Here is a 13,988-nt window from a genome sequence, read left to right as displayed (position 1 = left end):
CAGGAATTGGGGGCATTGCCCCCTCTTCGTGAGGGAAAGGACGGTGCACGGTCCATCCACCCATGGTTCTGCCTCCCGTAACCCTGGTTATAATCCCTGGGGTATGGAGGCTGGCGGCCCCGCCCATAGCTGACCTCTGTCCAACCCCCACCCTCCATGATATTCGCTTCCTTTATTTGAGTTCGCCTTGGCTATTTAAGTCATCTTTATTTTTGTTGTTTCTTATTTATTAGTTTCGGTATTAATTTATAATGTATTTGAATCAAAGAAATAAAACAAAAAGTCATTGAAACAAAAAAACTAAAAAATCCATAATTCAAACCAAAAAACCTATAACAAACTATTATGCGTGTGCCCTGACAACGTTTCGGCCTTCCTCAGGTCGTGGCACACTTTTTAAGAAAAAAACAACAACAGCGAAGCAGCTCTACTCTTTGGTGATGTTCTCCCTCTGAAATGTCTTCTGGCAATTGACCGTCTGTTGTCGTACGAGAGCGGCTCCAACTGCCGGAAACAAATTCCTTGTGTGTTTTGGACATACTTGGCAAATAAAGATGATTCTGATTCTGATTCTGAATCCAAAACAAAACTGAGGCTTCTGGGCTTGTCCGCCTTTTATATGCTGCTCTTTTTACAACATTTTAACTTGTGTTAAAAGTAACATAACTTCAAATTAGCCCTATGTTGTTGTCTTTTACCATCTATATCCATTAAATAACCTCTATTTTAACTGTATTTAAACCATTTTAACCCAAATTTTAACCTTATCTTTAACTGTTTTTTTAATGTGTTTTACAGATTTTATAGTTTTTCTGTGTTTTTTTAAATGTTATTTATTTTTTTTATTTTTTTAATAAGAACTCTATATGCACTATATATAATTTCAATCCCTGTAATCTGTATTGTTATCCTATCATCTTTTTAGGAACCTATTTACCATTTTATGTAATTTTATAGTTTTTTAACTGTCCTATAAATTGAATTCATTTTTTAATTGTTTTTATGCACCTATTAGTTCCCTTTCCTGTTTGAATGTCTTAATCTGTATCCTATGCTTGGTTTTTATTGTTGTCCCCTAATTTATTGTAATGTTAATGAGATTTTCTCTCTTTATTCTTATTCATTTATTTATCTTTATAAGGGTTAGGGTTAGTTAGGGTAGGGGAATGAAGGGTTCGGTGAGGGGAACCGAGCCCTCCTTCTCCCGGACACAGGGACGTAGTCCCCTTTCCAGGATCGGGAGGGAGGTGCACGGTCCTTCCCCCAACGCTCCCCTCCGTCCTCCCGTTCCCGTTCCTGGTGACGCGCCTGTTGGCGTCGTCGTCCATAGTAAACTGTCCATTCCACATTTGTGTTTTTAATTTATGTGAATATTTATATTTTATCCAGTAATATGTATTTATTTATTTATTTATTTATTGTGGTGGATTCGCCTTTGCTATATAAATAATAATGGTTGTTTTCAATTGTGCTATTTATTAGGTTAGATCTGTATTGATAATGTATTTTTTATATATAATTCCAACAAAAAAAAAAAAAAATATTTAAATCAACCCAAAAAAACAAAATAAATGGCCAAATCTGAAATAGGCTGTGACTTCCGGTCCAATTCTGTGTGCCCAGACAACGTTTGGGCTCCTTGAGCCTTCCTCAGGTCTAATGGCACACAGTCACAGCACAGCAGGTTTGCGATGTTCGCACTCTGGCGAACCAACTGGAACTGAGCCAAACTGAGTGCACATCCTTATATAACCTCTGCTGTAATTGTATTTGCTTTTCTTTATACACCACTAACATTTAGTGCTTCAATGTAGAAATTAACCCCATATTGGCCAAATGTTTTGTAATGTCCATGTAAATCAACATATATCCAACAGAATGATGTCCTAACTTGACTGTCATTAACGGAACAGAGGATGGGACCCAAAAATGCACGACTCCAAAACAAATGGACAGTTTCAAAAAAGAGGGGTTTAATATACAGGTATAGGTCGGTACACAGGCATGCAATCCAAAAAAGACAGCAGTATCCAAAAACACGAGGCAAAGAGGCGAGGTCGATAATGGGAACAGGTTCTAGTCTTACTGTGAGTCTGTGACATGGAAACAAGGAATGCTGGAACACGACGACAAGGTACAACGAACCGGCGACGAGAGGGAATGAGACACGAGGTTAAATACAAGGGGTAATTAGGGTGAACGAGGCACAGGTGGTGAAGATGTGTGTGTGAAACAGGGGGAAGACCAAAACCGGAACACACACCCATGACATTGACATACCATTGTTTTTATTATAACACTTGATATATCATCGCTTCCTGTTTTCACTCCTCTCCAGGATCCGCGAGGCCGTCAAGACCCACAAGCTGGTGGAGCAGGAGCTGGCACACGCCATCAACGCCAGCGCCACGGTGCTGACCGAGGCCAAGCCGTCCAGCCCTGAGGTAGGGACACCAGGTGTAGGCAGATGGGTCCAGACGGGACTACAGACGGCCCGTTGGACCCACTCAATGCACATTTGTACATGAAATGTGCGGGGACGCTGTTACGTGTCAACCCCAAACCATCCCAGAGTGCATCAGTGCGAATTACCCGTGATACAGCTTTTATAGCGCGGTGTGTTGTGTGAATTTCATAGCATTTTTGTACCATATTCTGATGTACGCGGATAAAGTGAGCGCAGGGCTCGACTAATGTTACAGGACTACTTTACTGTAGTCCAGAGAACATGTGGCCTGACATGTCATGGATTTAAAAAGAAAAGTGCGCCACAACTCTGCTTTTGATGTAGCACTAACCCCAAATGTTTGACTTGAATTCCCAAAAATACATGTTTTGTAGGTTTTGGATAAATCACTCAAACCAGTGTTGTTAATTTTCAGTTTTGGAGTTGCAGCACAGCTGTGGAAATTGTCAACAGCAGCAAAGTTCTCCAGGCTGACACAACCATGCTTCTGGATGGAAAACATCTGGTAACCTCTCTCGCCACTAGCTGCTGCAACTTTTTGGCCATCTGATCCTCCTCAGTCCGAGTTCCCTGAGGAAGAGGGGCTCCGCTTAACCCTGAACAGCCTGAGTGCTGACCTCCACAAACTGGATGACATCCACTGGATCTGTCCACTAATGCACTGTGCTGAGGAGGTAAGGATTGCGAAACACCCTGGCGTGCGTACTTGTGTGCGTTGTGCCACGTGTGATTGTATGTGCATTCAGGGGTTGGTGCGTCCCAGTAGTAAAAGCAGCATAACTCTTAAGATCATGCCCAAGGTGAAGAGGGAGAAGGAAAACAGCCGATAAAACACACCCAAAGTCATCTAGCAGACAAATTGGAATTTGGACTGTTTTGAGCAGGTTACTTTGCTTCCCTCTAGTGGCCTGGTGAGGTAACATTTGCAGCTGCATGGCCAGCTACTTGAAGCTGCTTTCACACAGCATTCCTTTTCCCCCCTTTCCATATTGTCCACCAATGTATTCTCCTTTCCTTTTTGAGAGCCTCACCCACCGAAATAGCCTTTGTCCTGAGAACATGCGTGCTTGCACACTGCCGATGTAGGTTGCAACATTAACATAATTACATGTCAGCGTGCCAGCTCCGATTGTTTTCAACACAAAGTATCATGTGTAGTGACTTATTTTTATTTTTTTTATTTTTTATTTTTTTTAAATGAATACCTCTCTGACATTTTCAATCCAGAAAGTATTTTACAAATGATAATTGGTCCTAAAGTTGTGGCCAGTTGTTAAAGATGTTCTGTTTTTAGAAGAACTTTTGAAAATCATTTTTGTGCGCATGTGTATATAGAGTACATATTGTGGGCATCGGGCCAAATTTGCTCCGTCTATCCATTCATTTTCAAAACCGCTTATCCCGGTAAAGGTTGCGGGGCGCTGCGCCGGAAATCGCTTGCGGTCGTGCCGCTTTAGGAACATGGGATGTCAAGTGTACGACTCCTGAAGCAGAATCGCCAGGCAACTGATGATCTTTTCCGGCCCCTACCCTTGACCGCCGCGAGTGAGGAGATGCCGTGCTCTTATCTGCCGGCACCCGCTGTCCTGACTGCGGCGTAGGCGGCAAGGATTAGCTGTTTTGCGTTTCCTTACTGTGCATTTTTTTTTTGGAAGCGGGGTCACTCGCATTGCTCCTCCACTGGCCTGCTGTGCTAATGAAAGAGCCTACAATTCTGTCATTTTGTCATAAACAGTGTCTACACGTTGCTTGCATGCAGCAGAGTACAGAACATCTTTTAGAAACGACACGATGGAAACCGCCTTCAGACTGAAATGAGACTTTTCGGGGACACCTTGTTTCTACATCACGCAACCTTCAATGGCACCAGAAGCCGATGTGCAGAAATCTTGGATGTTGAACAGAAAAGAAAAACATTGACTGTATTTGTGTGTTGAGCTGTTAATAATACAACTGATAATAATACTGATAATGATGTGCACATGCAAGGTGCTCAAGTGGTTTTGACTTTGTTTGGCTTGTCGTGACCTCAACTAAAGAGGTCATGGGGGTGGTTCATGATCAGCTGAATCGAGATGTAATGCACCAATGTGAATGTTTGCTTTGCCAGTAGTTCCCAATTGTTCTTATCGTCTTGCTCTCGTGGGATTGCTGTCCAATCCCCCACCACTCCCAGGTCCCCCCAACCATCCCCCAGTGCGTTCATAAACACGATAGGATCAATGAAGAAATCAAGTTGGCCAAATGGGGAAATTTGTCGTTTGCATAAGCATGTTTAGTCTAAGCTGATGCTTGCTGTGAGGGGCATACTAAATGATAGCGCGTGCAGGAACATGCTTGTTTCCGCTCACGGTCGAGCATTGCCAAGCTCCACTGTAGTCGGGTGCTGTTTCTGCATCCAGTGTGCGCTGCTGCCTGTTTGCCTTCATGGCTTTTGTGGTGTGCCAAGTAAAGCGACACACTCCAGTTGTCACGTACGTGGTTAGGGCGAAGGCGAGGAACGCAAGGCAAGAACATGGTGGACCCAATTGCAGGGAAGCAGGGAGGCAAGGCAGGAGTGCGGGAATCTCAAAAAATTTGCTTTAATTCCAAAAACAAAGGAAAACAAAGATAATGAAAAAGTCTAAATGCTAAATTAACAAAGTCCAAAATATAAACACAAAGTAACAAAGAAACACTTGAGTGAACCCAAAACAAGAAACAAGACATGACTGGTGAAATACCTGAGCGACAATGACATGGCAAGACATATGACAACTGGCAACTATGACATGGCAAAGACGTGACAACGACAATGAACCGACGAGAACTGAAAGAAACCAGGGAACTAAATACAAACAAATTGACGAGACAACGAGGAACACCTGGACAAGACACGAGTGGCTGGAGAGAGCTGATTGGTCGACACAAAGTAGACGAGAACAGGTGGACACAACAACCTAATGAGCACACGACAAACATGGAACACAGGAAAACACAACCCAAACCAAAACACAGACCATGACACCAGTGGTGTGTGCAATGTGGCGTTCATTTCAAGTTTACTGTGTCTGGGCTCGCACTTTACAGACTCCTTGATGGGGGAAATGTGCGTGTACATGCGTTTATGTCAAATTAGGTGAAGAATATGAATTTGTATTTGTGATGAACTATTAAATATGTAATGTAAAAATGCACGCCCATCGATGTGATCCATGGCTGTGGCGTTCCTGCTCCCGCGTCCACTGATGGGCTGGGCCAATGTGTTACCATGGTAACCACGTTATCCATTTGAAGCTTAAAGCCAAAGCTTAAGTCGACTCATGAATCACTTATTGATGAAGATAAAATGTTTGTGCACAATGTGTAACTTTTTGAAATTGTATCATCAACTTGTTCTGAATATATGATTGCAACGTGTATATGGGTTTTAAAAAGAAAGCTCATGTATATTTAATTTGATCAATGAATGTTTGAACGTAATTTAATGGGGTTAACAAGGATTCCGCAATGCCGGGTGTTTGCACGAGTGTGTGCTTGTTGCCAGTTTTTCCGTCATGTAACAAAGATAAGCTTTGGAAATTAAAATGACTTGATGGTGTGATAAATGTGCGTCTGCTGCTGCTTCCAACGTGTCTCTCTTAAAAGTAAGTTTTATTAATACCTGCATGTAAGTTTGTACGGTTTGTATGAAAATGCTTGCCGCCGCTTCTCCTTACATACATTGTGACCAACAAAGCTGACACAATATGAAGTTGTCATTTCTCTTAATTGTTGATTATTGAAATGTTTAGAGTGAGGAGCTATAAAGGTGCTCTGTAATAAACAGAATCTGCCTCTTTTCCCAACACAACTCTGCTTCCAGCTGGACTATTGCATGACAGGCGTGCGTGTCAAATGCCTCAGTGTGTTTTGTATGTTGTTTGTGAATCCATCCAGTAAGGAATAAACTGTATTGGAAAACTAAGTGATTGTTGTAGTGCATTGTGCAAATAAAGTGAAAAATACCTCCACTTCTAAATAGAAAAGTAATGCACTCATACCCCAATTGTGGTCTCATGAGAATCAATGTAAACTAATTAAACAACTATGTAAAAATTGTACTACATTTATGGCAAATGCTGCAGAATCCAAACTTTTTGGGGAATATTTGTTTTCAAAAAATTTTTGAAAATATAACATTAGAATGAAAGACTTCCATTGTGTGTAGTGACCCTGAACCATTGAGTTATTTAAAAAATAAAAACTGTGATGCAAATGAAACATATTCGACAACCTTTCCTCCTAGTACTAGTACTAGTACAGCAGACTTCGGCATCACGTGAATGACTTCAATCAAGCACGAGAAATGGACAGTTCTAGGACATCATTAGGACTTGGTCATCTGATTGGTCGCATTTGGCGCCAAATTATACGCAGACTAAGCTGATTGGTTAATGCAACACATCTATGATTGGTTAATGCAAAACATCTATTTCCGGTTTGGATCGCTTAAACTGGTGAGGCGAGTGACGTTACTTTCGACTTCATTTGTTCCAGCCAAGGTAAGCACGCTGCTTCACGCTCTCTAGCAATTAATGTTGTTTTTGCTGTGTATTGACTTATTTGAGCGTGTTTTTGACATGTTTGACTTGGCACGCACTCGGAGTGTGATAGCGTCTTGCGAGTGATTTGACATGCGTTAATTTGTGCTTATACAGCTGAGTGAACATGCGGGGTTGCCGTTTTGTAGCGCAAGGTTTGAACTTTACTCGACGCCCAGATGCATAATTGGCTTCGTGGCGTCGCTGGCTTGTGTTTTTACACTTTGCGTGAGTGGGGTGAATGCATTTTTAGTCCTCGTGGCGGGACTGTCGCTGAAACATGACGTCACCGCGGCAGCGGTCGTCATTCTTTAGTAAAGTTTGATCTTTGTTCGATGCCCAAATGCATAATTGGCTTCGTGGCGTCGCTGGCTTGGGTTTTTAAACTTTGCGTGAGTGGTGTGAAGGCGTTTTGAGTATTTTAGCGGTGTTTTAATGTACAATTACCGTCGTCCTCCTGGCGGGACTGTCGCTTAAACATGACGTCACCGCGGCAGCGCTGCAGCTCCGCGTTCGTCATTGTTTAGCAAAGTTTGAACTTTGTTCGACGCCCGAATGCTTAATTGGCTTCGTGGCGTCGCTGGCTTGGGGTTTTACACTTTGCGCGAGTGGCGCGAATGAGTCTCGAGCGTTTTCGTGGTTTTAGCGGTGTTGTAATGCACAATTGCCATCGTCCTCATGGCGGGAGTGTCGCTTGAATATGACGTCGCCGCTACTGCGACGTGGTCGCCATTTTGTTGAGCAAAGTTTGAACTTTACTCGACGGCCAAATGAATAATGGACATCATTGCGTCGCTGGCTTGGCGTTTTACACTTTTCTTGTGTGGCGCGAAGCAGTTTGAGTGTTTATGTGGTGTTTTAGCGGTGTTGTAATGCACAATTGCTGTAGTCCTCGTGGCGGGAGTCTCGCTTGAATATGACGTCGCCGCTGCTGCGACGTGGTCGCCATTTTGTTGAGCAAAGTTTGAACTTTACTCGACGGCCAAATGAATAATGGACATCATTGCGTCGCTGGCTTGGCGTTTTACACTTTGCTTGTGTGGCTCGAAGCAGTTTGAGTGTTTATGTGGTGTTTTAGCGGTGTTATGCACAATTGCTGTCGTCCTCGTGGCGGGAGTGTCGCTTGTATGTGATGTCAACGCTGCTGCTTCGCGGTTGCCATTTTGAGCAAAGTTCGGACTGTTGTATGTTTTAGTCTTAATTTTTTTTATTTTAATTCCCAATTAATTGTATAGACTTATGTAATTTTTTATATGGGTTGGTTAGCCCAAACTTTTTGGCTCAGGGACCACATTGACGTAAAAAAATTATCAAACGGGCCAGCATTAATTTTACATGCTACTGATGAGGGGAATGCTTTTTTGTATTTTTATTTTACTTTGTTTTACAATGTTGTCTGCTGCTAGGTAGATCTGATAACTGTCTGACTTGGATAAATGAAGGTTAAAATAAAAATTTATTAAATGCAAAATGAAGTTATGGAATTTGACTCAAACTTTATTCATCAGAATCAACAAACATGTTTGCATTAATGTGAAGGGTGATACTGAGATCTCGACTGCAGTAAATGGGGAAGGTCTGGCTCAAAAGCGGTGGTTTTAATGCGCAAGCTGTCACGCAGTTGGGCGTCACTTATTCTTGTTCTCATGTGGTTCTTATTCATGTTCATGACTGAGAATGTCTCCTCGCACAAGTATGTCAAGCCAAACAAGCTCAACATTTTCTTAGCAAATGTACGAATCTCTTGGAACCTGTCTTTATCCAGCTGCTGGTAAAAGTTGACGAGGGAGTTGTTGGTACCGGCGGCGACACTCCGTGTCACACTTCAGCTCAATGAGCTCCAACTGCAGGTGGGCTGGAACGTCACTGAGATCCATGGAAACAGGGTTAGGTGAGGGGAACCGAACCCTCCCTCTCCCAGTATAGGGGAAATAATTCCCCTTCCGGGATCAGGGGGGAGATGCACGGTCATCCCCCTGCGCCATCTCCCGTCTCCATTTCCCCATTCCTGGCGGCGTGCCTGCTGGAACCGCCGGTCATAGTGGACCACTTTCCACTCTCCCCCAGTCATCCTTGTTCCAATTTTCTTTTTTCTTTTTCCAAATGAATTGTATAGTCTTTGTTATTTATGTAATATTTTTTTGTTTTAGATGTGCTATTTATTAATAGGTATACATTTGTAATATATTTCTAATCATAACAACCAAAACCCACAAAAAAACCAAACGTCAACGTTTCGGCTCTAAGGAGCCTTCCTCAGGTCTTGGCACACTGAATTAAATAAATGCACTTGTACAAAAAAAGTGATGTTAACTGTCCAAACGTCGAAACCAAACTGAGTTAGTAAAAACGTTCTTCCCTTTTATACCCACTGTTTTTTTGTCCGATGTTTAAAAAGATCTTTTAAAAGAATATGTGCTTGTGTGCGTTGTGCCACACGTGATTGTGTGTGCATCCAGGGGTCTGTGCGTCCCAGTAGCAAAAGCAGCATGAAGCTTAAGATCATGCCCAAGGTGAAGAGGGAGAAGGAAAAGCTCCACAAGCAGAAGTCAAACCGCTCGCTCGCTCTCAGGTTGGAACAGCCGATAAAACACACCCAAAGTCATCTAGCAGACAAATTGGAATATGAACTGTTTTGAGCAGGTTACTTTGCTTCCCTCTAGTGGCCTGGTGAGGTAAAATTTGCAGCTGCATGGCCAGCTACTTGAAGCTGCTTTCACACAGCATTCCTTTTCCCCCCTTTCCATATTGTCCACAAATGTATTCTCCTTTCCTTTTCGAGAGCCTCACCCACCGAAATAGCCTTTGTCCTGAGAACATGCGTGCTTGCACACTGCCGATGTAGGTTGCGACATTAACATAATTGGATGTCAGCGTGCCAGCTCCGATTGTTTTCAACACAAAGTAGCATGCGTAGTGATTTAAAAAAAAAAAAAAAAAAAAAAAAAAAAAAAATTAATACCTCTCTGACATTTTCAATCCAAAAAGTATTTTATGGGGTTAACAATGATTCCGCAATGCTGGGTGTTTGCACGAGTGTGTGCGTGTTGCCAGTTTTTCCGTCATGTAACAAATAAGCTTTGGAAATTAAAATGACTTGGTGTGATAAATGTGCGTCTGCTGCTGCTTCCGACGTGTCTGACTTAAAAGTAAGTTTTATTACCTGCATGCAAGTTTGTTCGGTTTGTATGAAAATGCTTGTCGCAGATTCTCCCTACATTGTGACCAACAAAGCTGACACTATGAAGTTGTCATTTCTCTTAATTGTTGATAAATGAAATGTTTCGAGTGAGGAGCTATAAAGGTGTTCTGTCATAAACTGACTCTGCCTGTTTTCCCAACACAACTCTGCTTTCAGCTGGACTATTGCATGACAGGCGTACGTGTCAAATGCCTCAGTGTGTTCTGTATGTTGTTTGTGAATCCATCCAGTAAGGAATAAACCGTATTGGAAAACTAAGTGATTGTTGCAGTGCATTGTGCAAATAAAGTGAAAAATACCTCCACTTGTAAATAGAAAAGTAATGCACTTGTACCCAAACTGTGGCCTCATGAGAATCTATGCAAACTAATTAAACAACTATGTAAAAATTGTACTACATTTATATTTGTTTTCTAAATTTCTTTGAAAATATCACATTCCAGTGAAAGACTTCCATTGTGTGTAGTGACCCTGAACCATTGAGTTATTTCAAAAATAAAAACTGTGATGCAAATGAAACATATTCGACAACCTTTCCTCCTAGTACTAGCACAGCAGACTTCGGCGTCACGTGAATGACTTGAATCAAGCACGAGAAATGGACAGGTCTCGGACATAATTAGGACTTGGTCATCTGATTGGTCGCATTTGGCGCCAAAAGGTATGTAGACTAAGCTGATTGGTTAATGCAACATCTATTTCCGGTTTGGATCGCTTAAACGGGTGAGGAGAGTGCCGTTACTTTCGACTTCATTTGTTCCAGCCAAGGTAAGCACGCTGCTTCACGCACTAGCAATTAATGTTGTTTTTGCTGTGTATTGACTTATTTGAGCGTGTTTTTGACATGTTTGACTCGGCACGGACTTGGAGTGTGATGGCGTGCGTTAATTTGTGCTTACACAGCTGAGTGAACATGCGGGCTCGCCGTTTTGTAGCGCAAGGTTTGAACTTTACTCGACGCCCAGATGCATAATTGGCTTCGTGGCGTCGCTGGCTTGGGGTTTGACAGTTTGCGTGAGTGGTGTTAAGGCATTTTGAGTGTTTTAGCAGTGTTGTAATGTACAATTGCCGTCATCCTCCTGGCGGGACTGTCGCTTAAACATGACGTCACCGCGGCAGCGCTGCAGCTCCGCATTTGTCATTGTTTGCACTTTGTTCGACGCCCGAATGCATAATTGGCTTCGTGGCGTCGCTGGCTTGGGGTTTTACACTTTGCGTGTGTGGCGCGAAGCAGTTTGAGTGTTTGCGTGGTGTTTTAGCGGTGTTGTAATGCACAATTGCCGTCGTCCTCGTGGCGGGAGTGTCGCTTGTATATGATGTCAACGCGGTTGCCATTTTGAGCAATGTTTGAACTGTTGTATGTTTACTGTCTTACATTCTTAATTTTTAATTTCCAATTAACTGTATAGTCTGCTTTATGTAATTTTATTTGTGCTGCGACATTTTCCCTCTCAGGTCTTGGCACACCAAATTCAATGCACAAATCGGCGATGTTTAATGTACTAACTCCCAAACCAAACTGAGTCAGTGAAAAGGTTATTCCTTTATACCTGCTGTTTACTTGGCCTGTTTTAAAATTATAAAGAATGTCCATTCGTGGCGGGACTGTCGCATGTATGTCAACGCTGCTGCTTCGCGATTGCCATTTTGAGGAAAGTTCGAACTGTCATGTTTACTGTGTGTCAAATTTTTTTTTTTTTTAAATCCCAATGAATTGTATAGTCTTATGCAATTTATTTTAGATGTGCTATATTAATTGGTATGAATTTATAATTTATAATAAAAATCAACCAAACGCTGTGCATCGACAACATTTTCCCTCTCAGGTCTTGGCACAGCAAATTCAATGCACAAATAGGTGATGTTTACTGTACAAACTGAAGGAACCTGTTTAAAATCACCTATTACTTCCGAGGTTGTAAGAGTGTTCGTTTTCGTGGAAGAACTACAATTATAACGTTACAAGTCAACAAATTTATTCCTGACAGAGGAGTCTATACATTTTGCAGAGCTCTGGGTTCGTAACTATCACTCTTATCCTTAGCAGATAGTCTTCTTCTTCTTTTCCTTTCGGCTTGTCCCGTTAGGGGTCGCCACAGCGCGTCATCCTTTTCCATGAGAGTCTATCTCCTGCATCCTCCTCTCGAACACCAATTGCCATCATGTCTTCCCTCACGACATCCATCAACCTTCTCTTTGGTCTTCCTCTAGCTCTCTTGCCTGGCAGCTCCATCCTCATCATCCTTCTACCAATATACTCACTCTCTCTCCTCTGGACGTGTCCAAACCATTGAAGTCTGCTCTCTCTAACTTTGTCTCCAAAACATCGAACCTTGGCTGTCCCTCTGATGAGCTCATTTCTAATTTGATCCAACCTGGTCACTCCGAGAGCAAACCTCAACATCTTCATTTCCGCCACCTCCAGCTCTGCTTCCTGTTTTCTCTTCAGTGCCACTGTCTCTAATCCATACATCATGGCTGGCCTCACCACTGTTTTATAAACTGTGCCCTTCATCCTAGCAAAGACTCTTCTGTCACAAGACACCTGACACCTTCCTCCCACCTAATTCCCCTTCCGGGATCGGGGGGGAGATGCACGGTCCATCCCCCTACGCCATCTCCCGTCTCCTTTTCCCCATTCCTGGCGGCGTGTCGGCTGGCCCCGCCGGTCATAATGGACCACTTTCCACTCTCCACCAGTCATCTTTGTTTTCATTTTCTCTTTTGTATTTCCAAATGAATTGTATAGAGTCTCCTTTATTTATGTAATATTTTTTCTTTTAGATGTGCTATTTGTAATGTATTTCTAATTATAACAAAAACCCACCAAAAAACACACTCCCCCCCCCCCCCCCCCCAAAAAACTTTTTGTCGCCCAAACGGTGTGCCTCGACAACGTTTCGGCTCCAAGGAGCCTTCCTCAGGTCCTGGCACACCAAATTCAAAAAATACAATGCACAATTAGGCGATGTTTACTGTCCAAACATCCAAACCAAACTGAGTCAGTAAAAACGTTCTTCCCTTTTATACCCACTGTTTTTTGTCCTATGTTTAAAAAGATCTTTTAAAAGAATATGTGCTTGTGTGCGTTGTGCCACGAGATTGTGTGTGCATCCAGGGGTTGGTGCCTCCCAGTAGTAAAAGCAGCATAAAGCTTAAGATCATGCCCAAGGTGAAGAGGGAGAAGGAAAAGCTCCACAAGCAGAAGTCAAACCGCTCGCTCTCAGGTTGGAACAGCCGATAAAACACACCCAAAGTCATATAGCAGACAAATTGGAATTTGGACTGTTTTGAGCAGGTTACTTTGCTTCCCTCTCGTGGCCTGGTGAGGTAAAATTTGCAGCTGCATGGCCAGCTACTTGAAGCTGCTTTCTTTCACACAGCATTCCTTTCCCCGCCTTTCCATATTGTCCACAAATGTATTCTCCTTTCCTTTTTGTGAGCCTCACCCACCGAAGTAGCCTTTGTCCTGAGAACATGCGTGCTTGCACTGCCGATGTAGGTTGCGACATTAACATGATTAGATGTCAGCGTGCCAGCTCCGATTGTTTTCAACACAAAGTAGCATGCGTAGTGATTTAAAAAAAAAATTAATACCTCTCTGACATTTTCAATCCAAAAAGTATTTTATACATGATAATTGGTCCTAAAGTTGTGGCCAGTTGTTAAAGATGTACTGTTTATCGAAGAACTTTTGTAAATCCTTTTTGTGTGCATGTGTATATAGAGTACTTATTGCGGGCATCGGGCCAAAACC

General features: G+C 42.6%; 2 long non-coding RNA genes across 2 annotated transcripts; both read left to right on the top strand.

The window, feature by feature from the left end:
- Positions 1 to 2,337: 2,337 nt before the first annotated feature.
- On the top strand, positions 2,338 to 6,327 carry LOC133471081 (uncharacterized). Its single transcript, XR_009786117.1, has 3 exons — positions 2,338 to 2,444; positions 2,883 to 3,141; positions 4,203 to 6,327. It is a non-coding gene; the product is annotated as an uncharacterized LOC133471081 (long non-coding RNA).
- Positions 6,328 to 6,930: 603 nt separating this feature from the next.
- On the top strand, positions 6,931 to 12,224 carry LOC133471470 (uncharacterized). Its single transcript, XR_009786220.1, has 2 exons — positions 6,931 to 6,990; positions 8,795 to 12,224. It is a non-coding gene; the product is annotated as an uncharacterized LOC133471470 (long non-coding RNA).
- Positions 12,225 to 13,988: the final 1,764 nt, after the last annotated feature.

The sequence above is a fragment of the Phyllopteryx taeniolatus genome, chromosome 21 (assembly GCF_024500385.1).
Source record: "Phyllopteryx taeniolatus isolate TA_2022b chromosome 21, UOR_Ptae_1.2, whole genome shotgun sequence".
NCBI classification, from domain to species: Eukaryota; Metazoa; Chordata; class Actinopteri; order Syngnathiformes; family Syngnathidae; genus Phyllopteryx; species Phyllopteryx taeniolatus.
The sequence above is the reverse complement of the archived record's forward strand: the minus strand, read 5'-3'. Positions and strand labels throughout refer to the sequence as shown.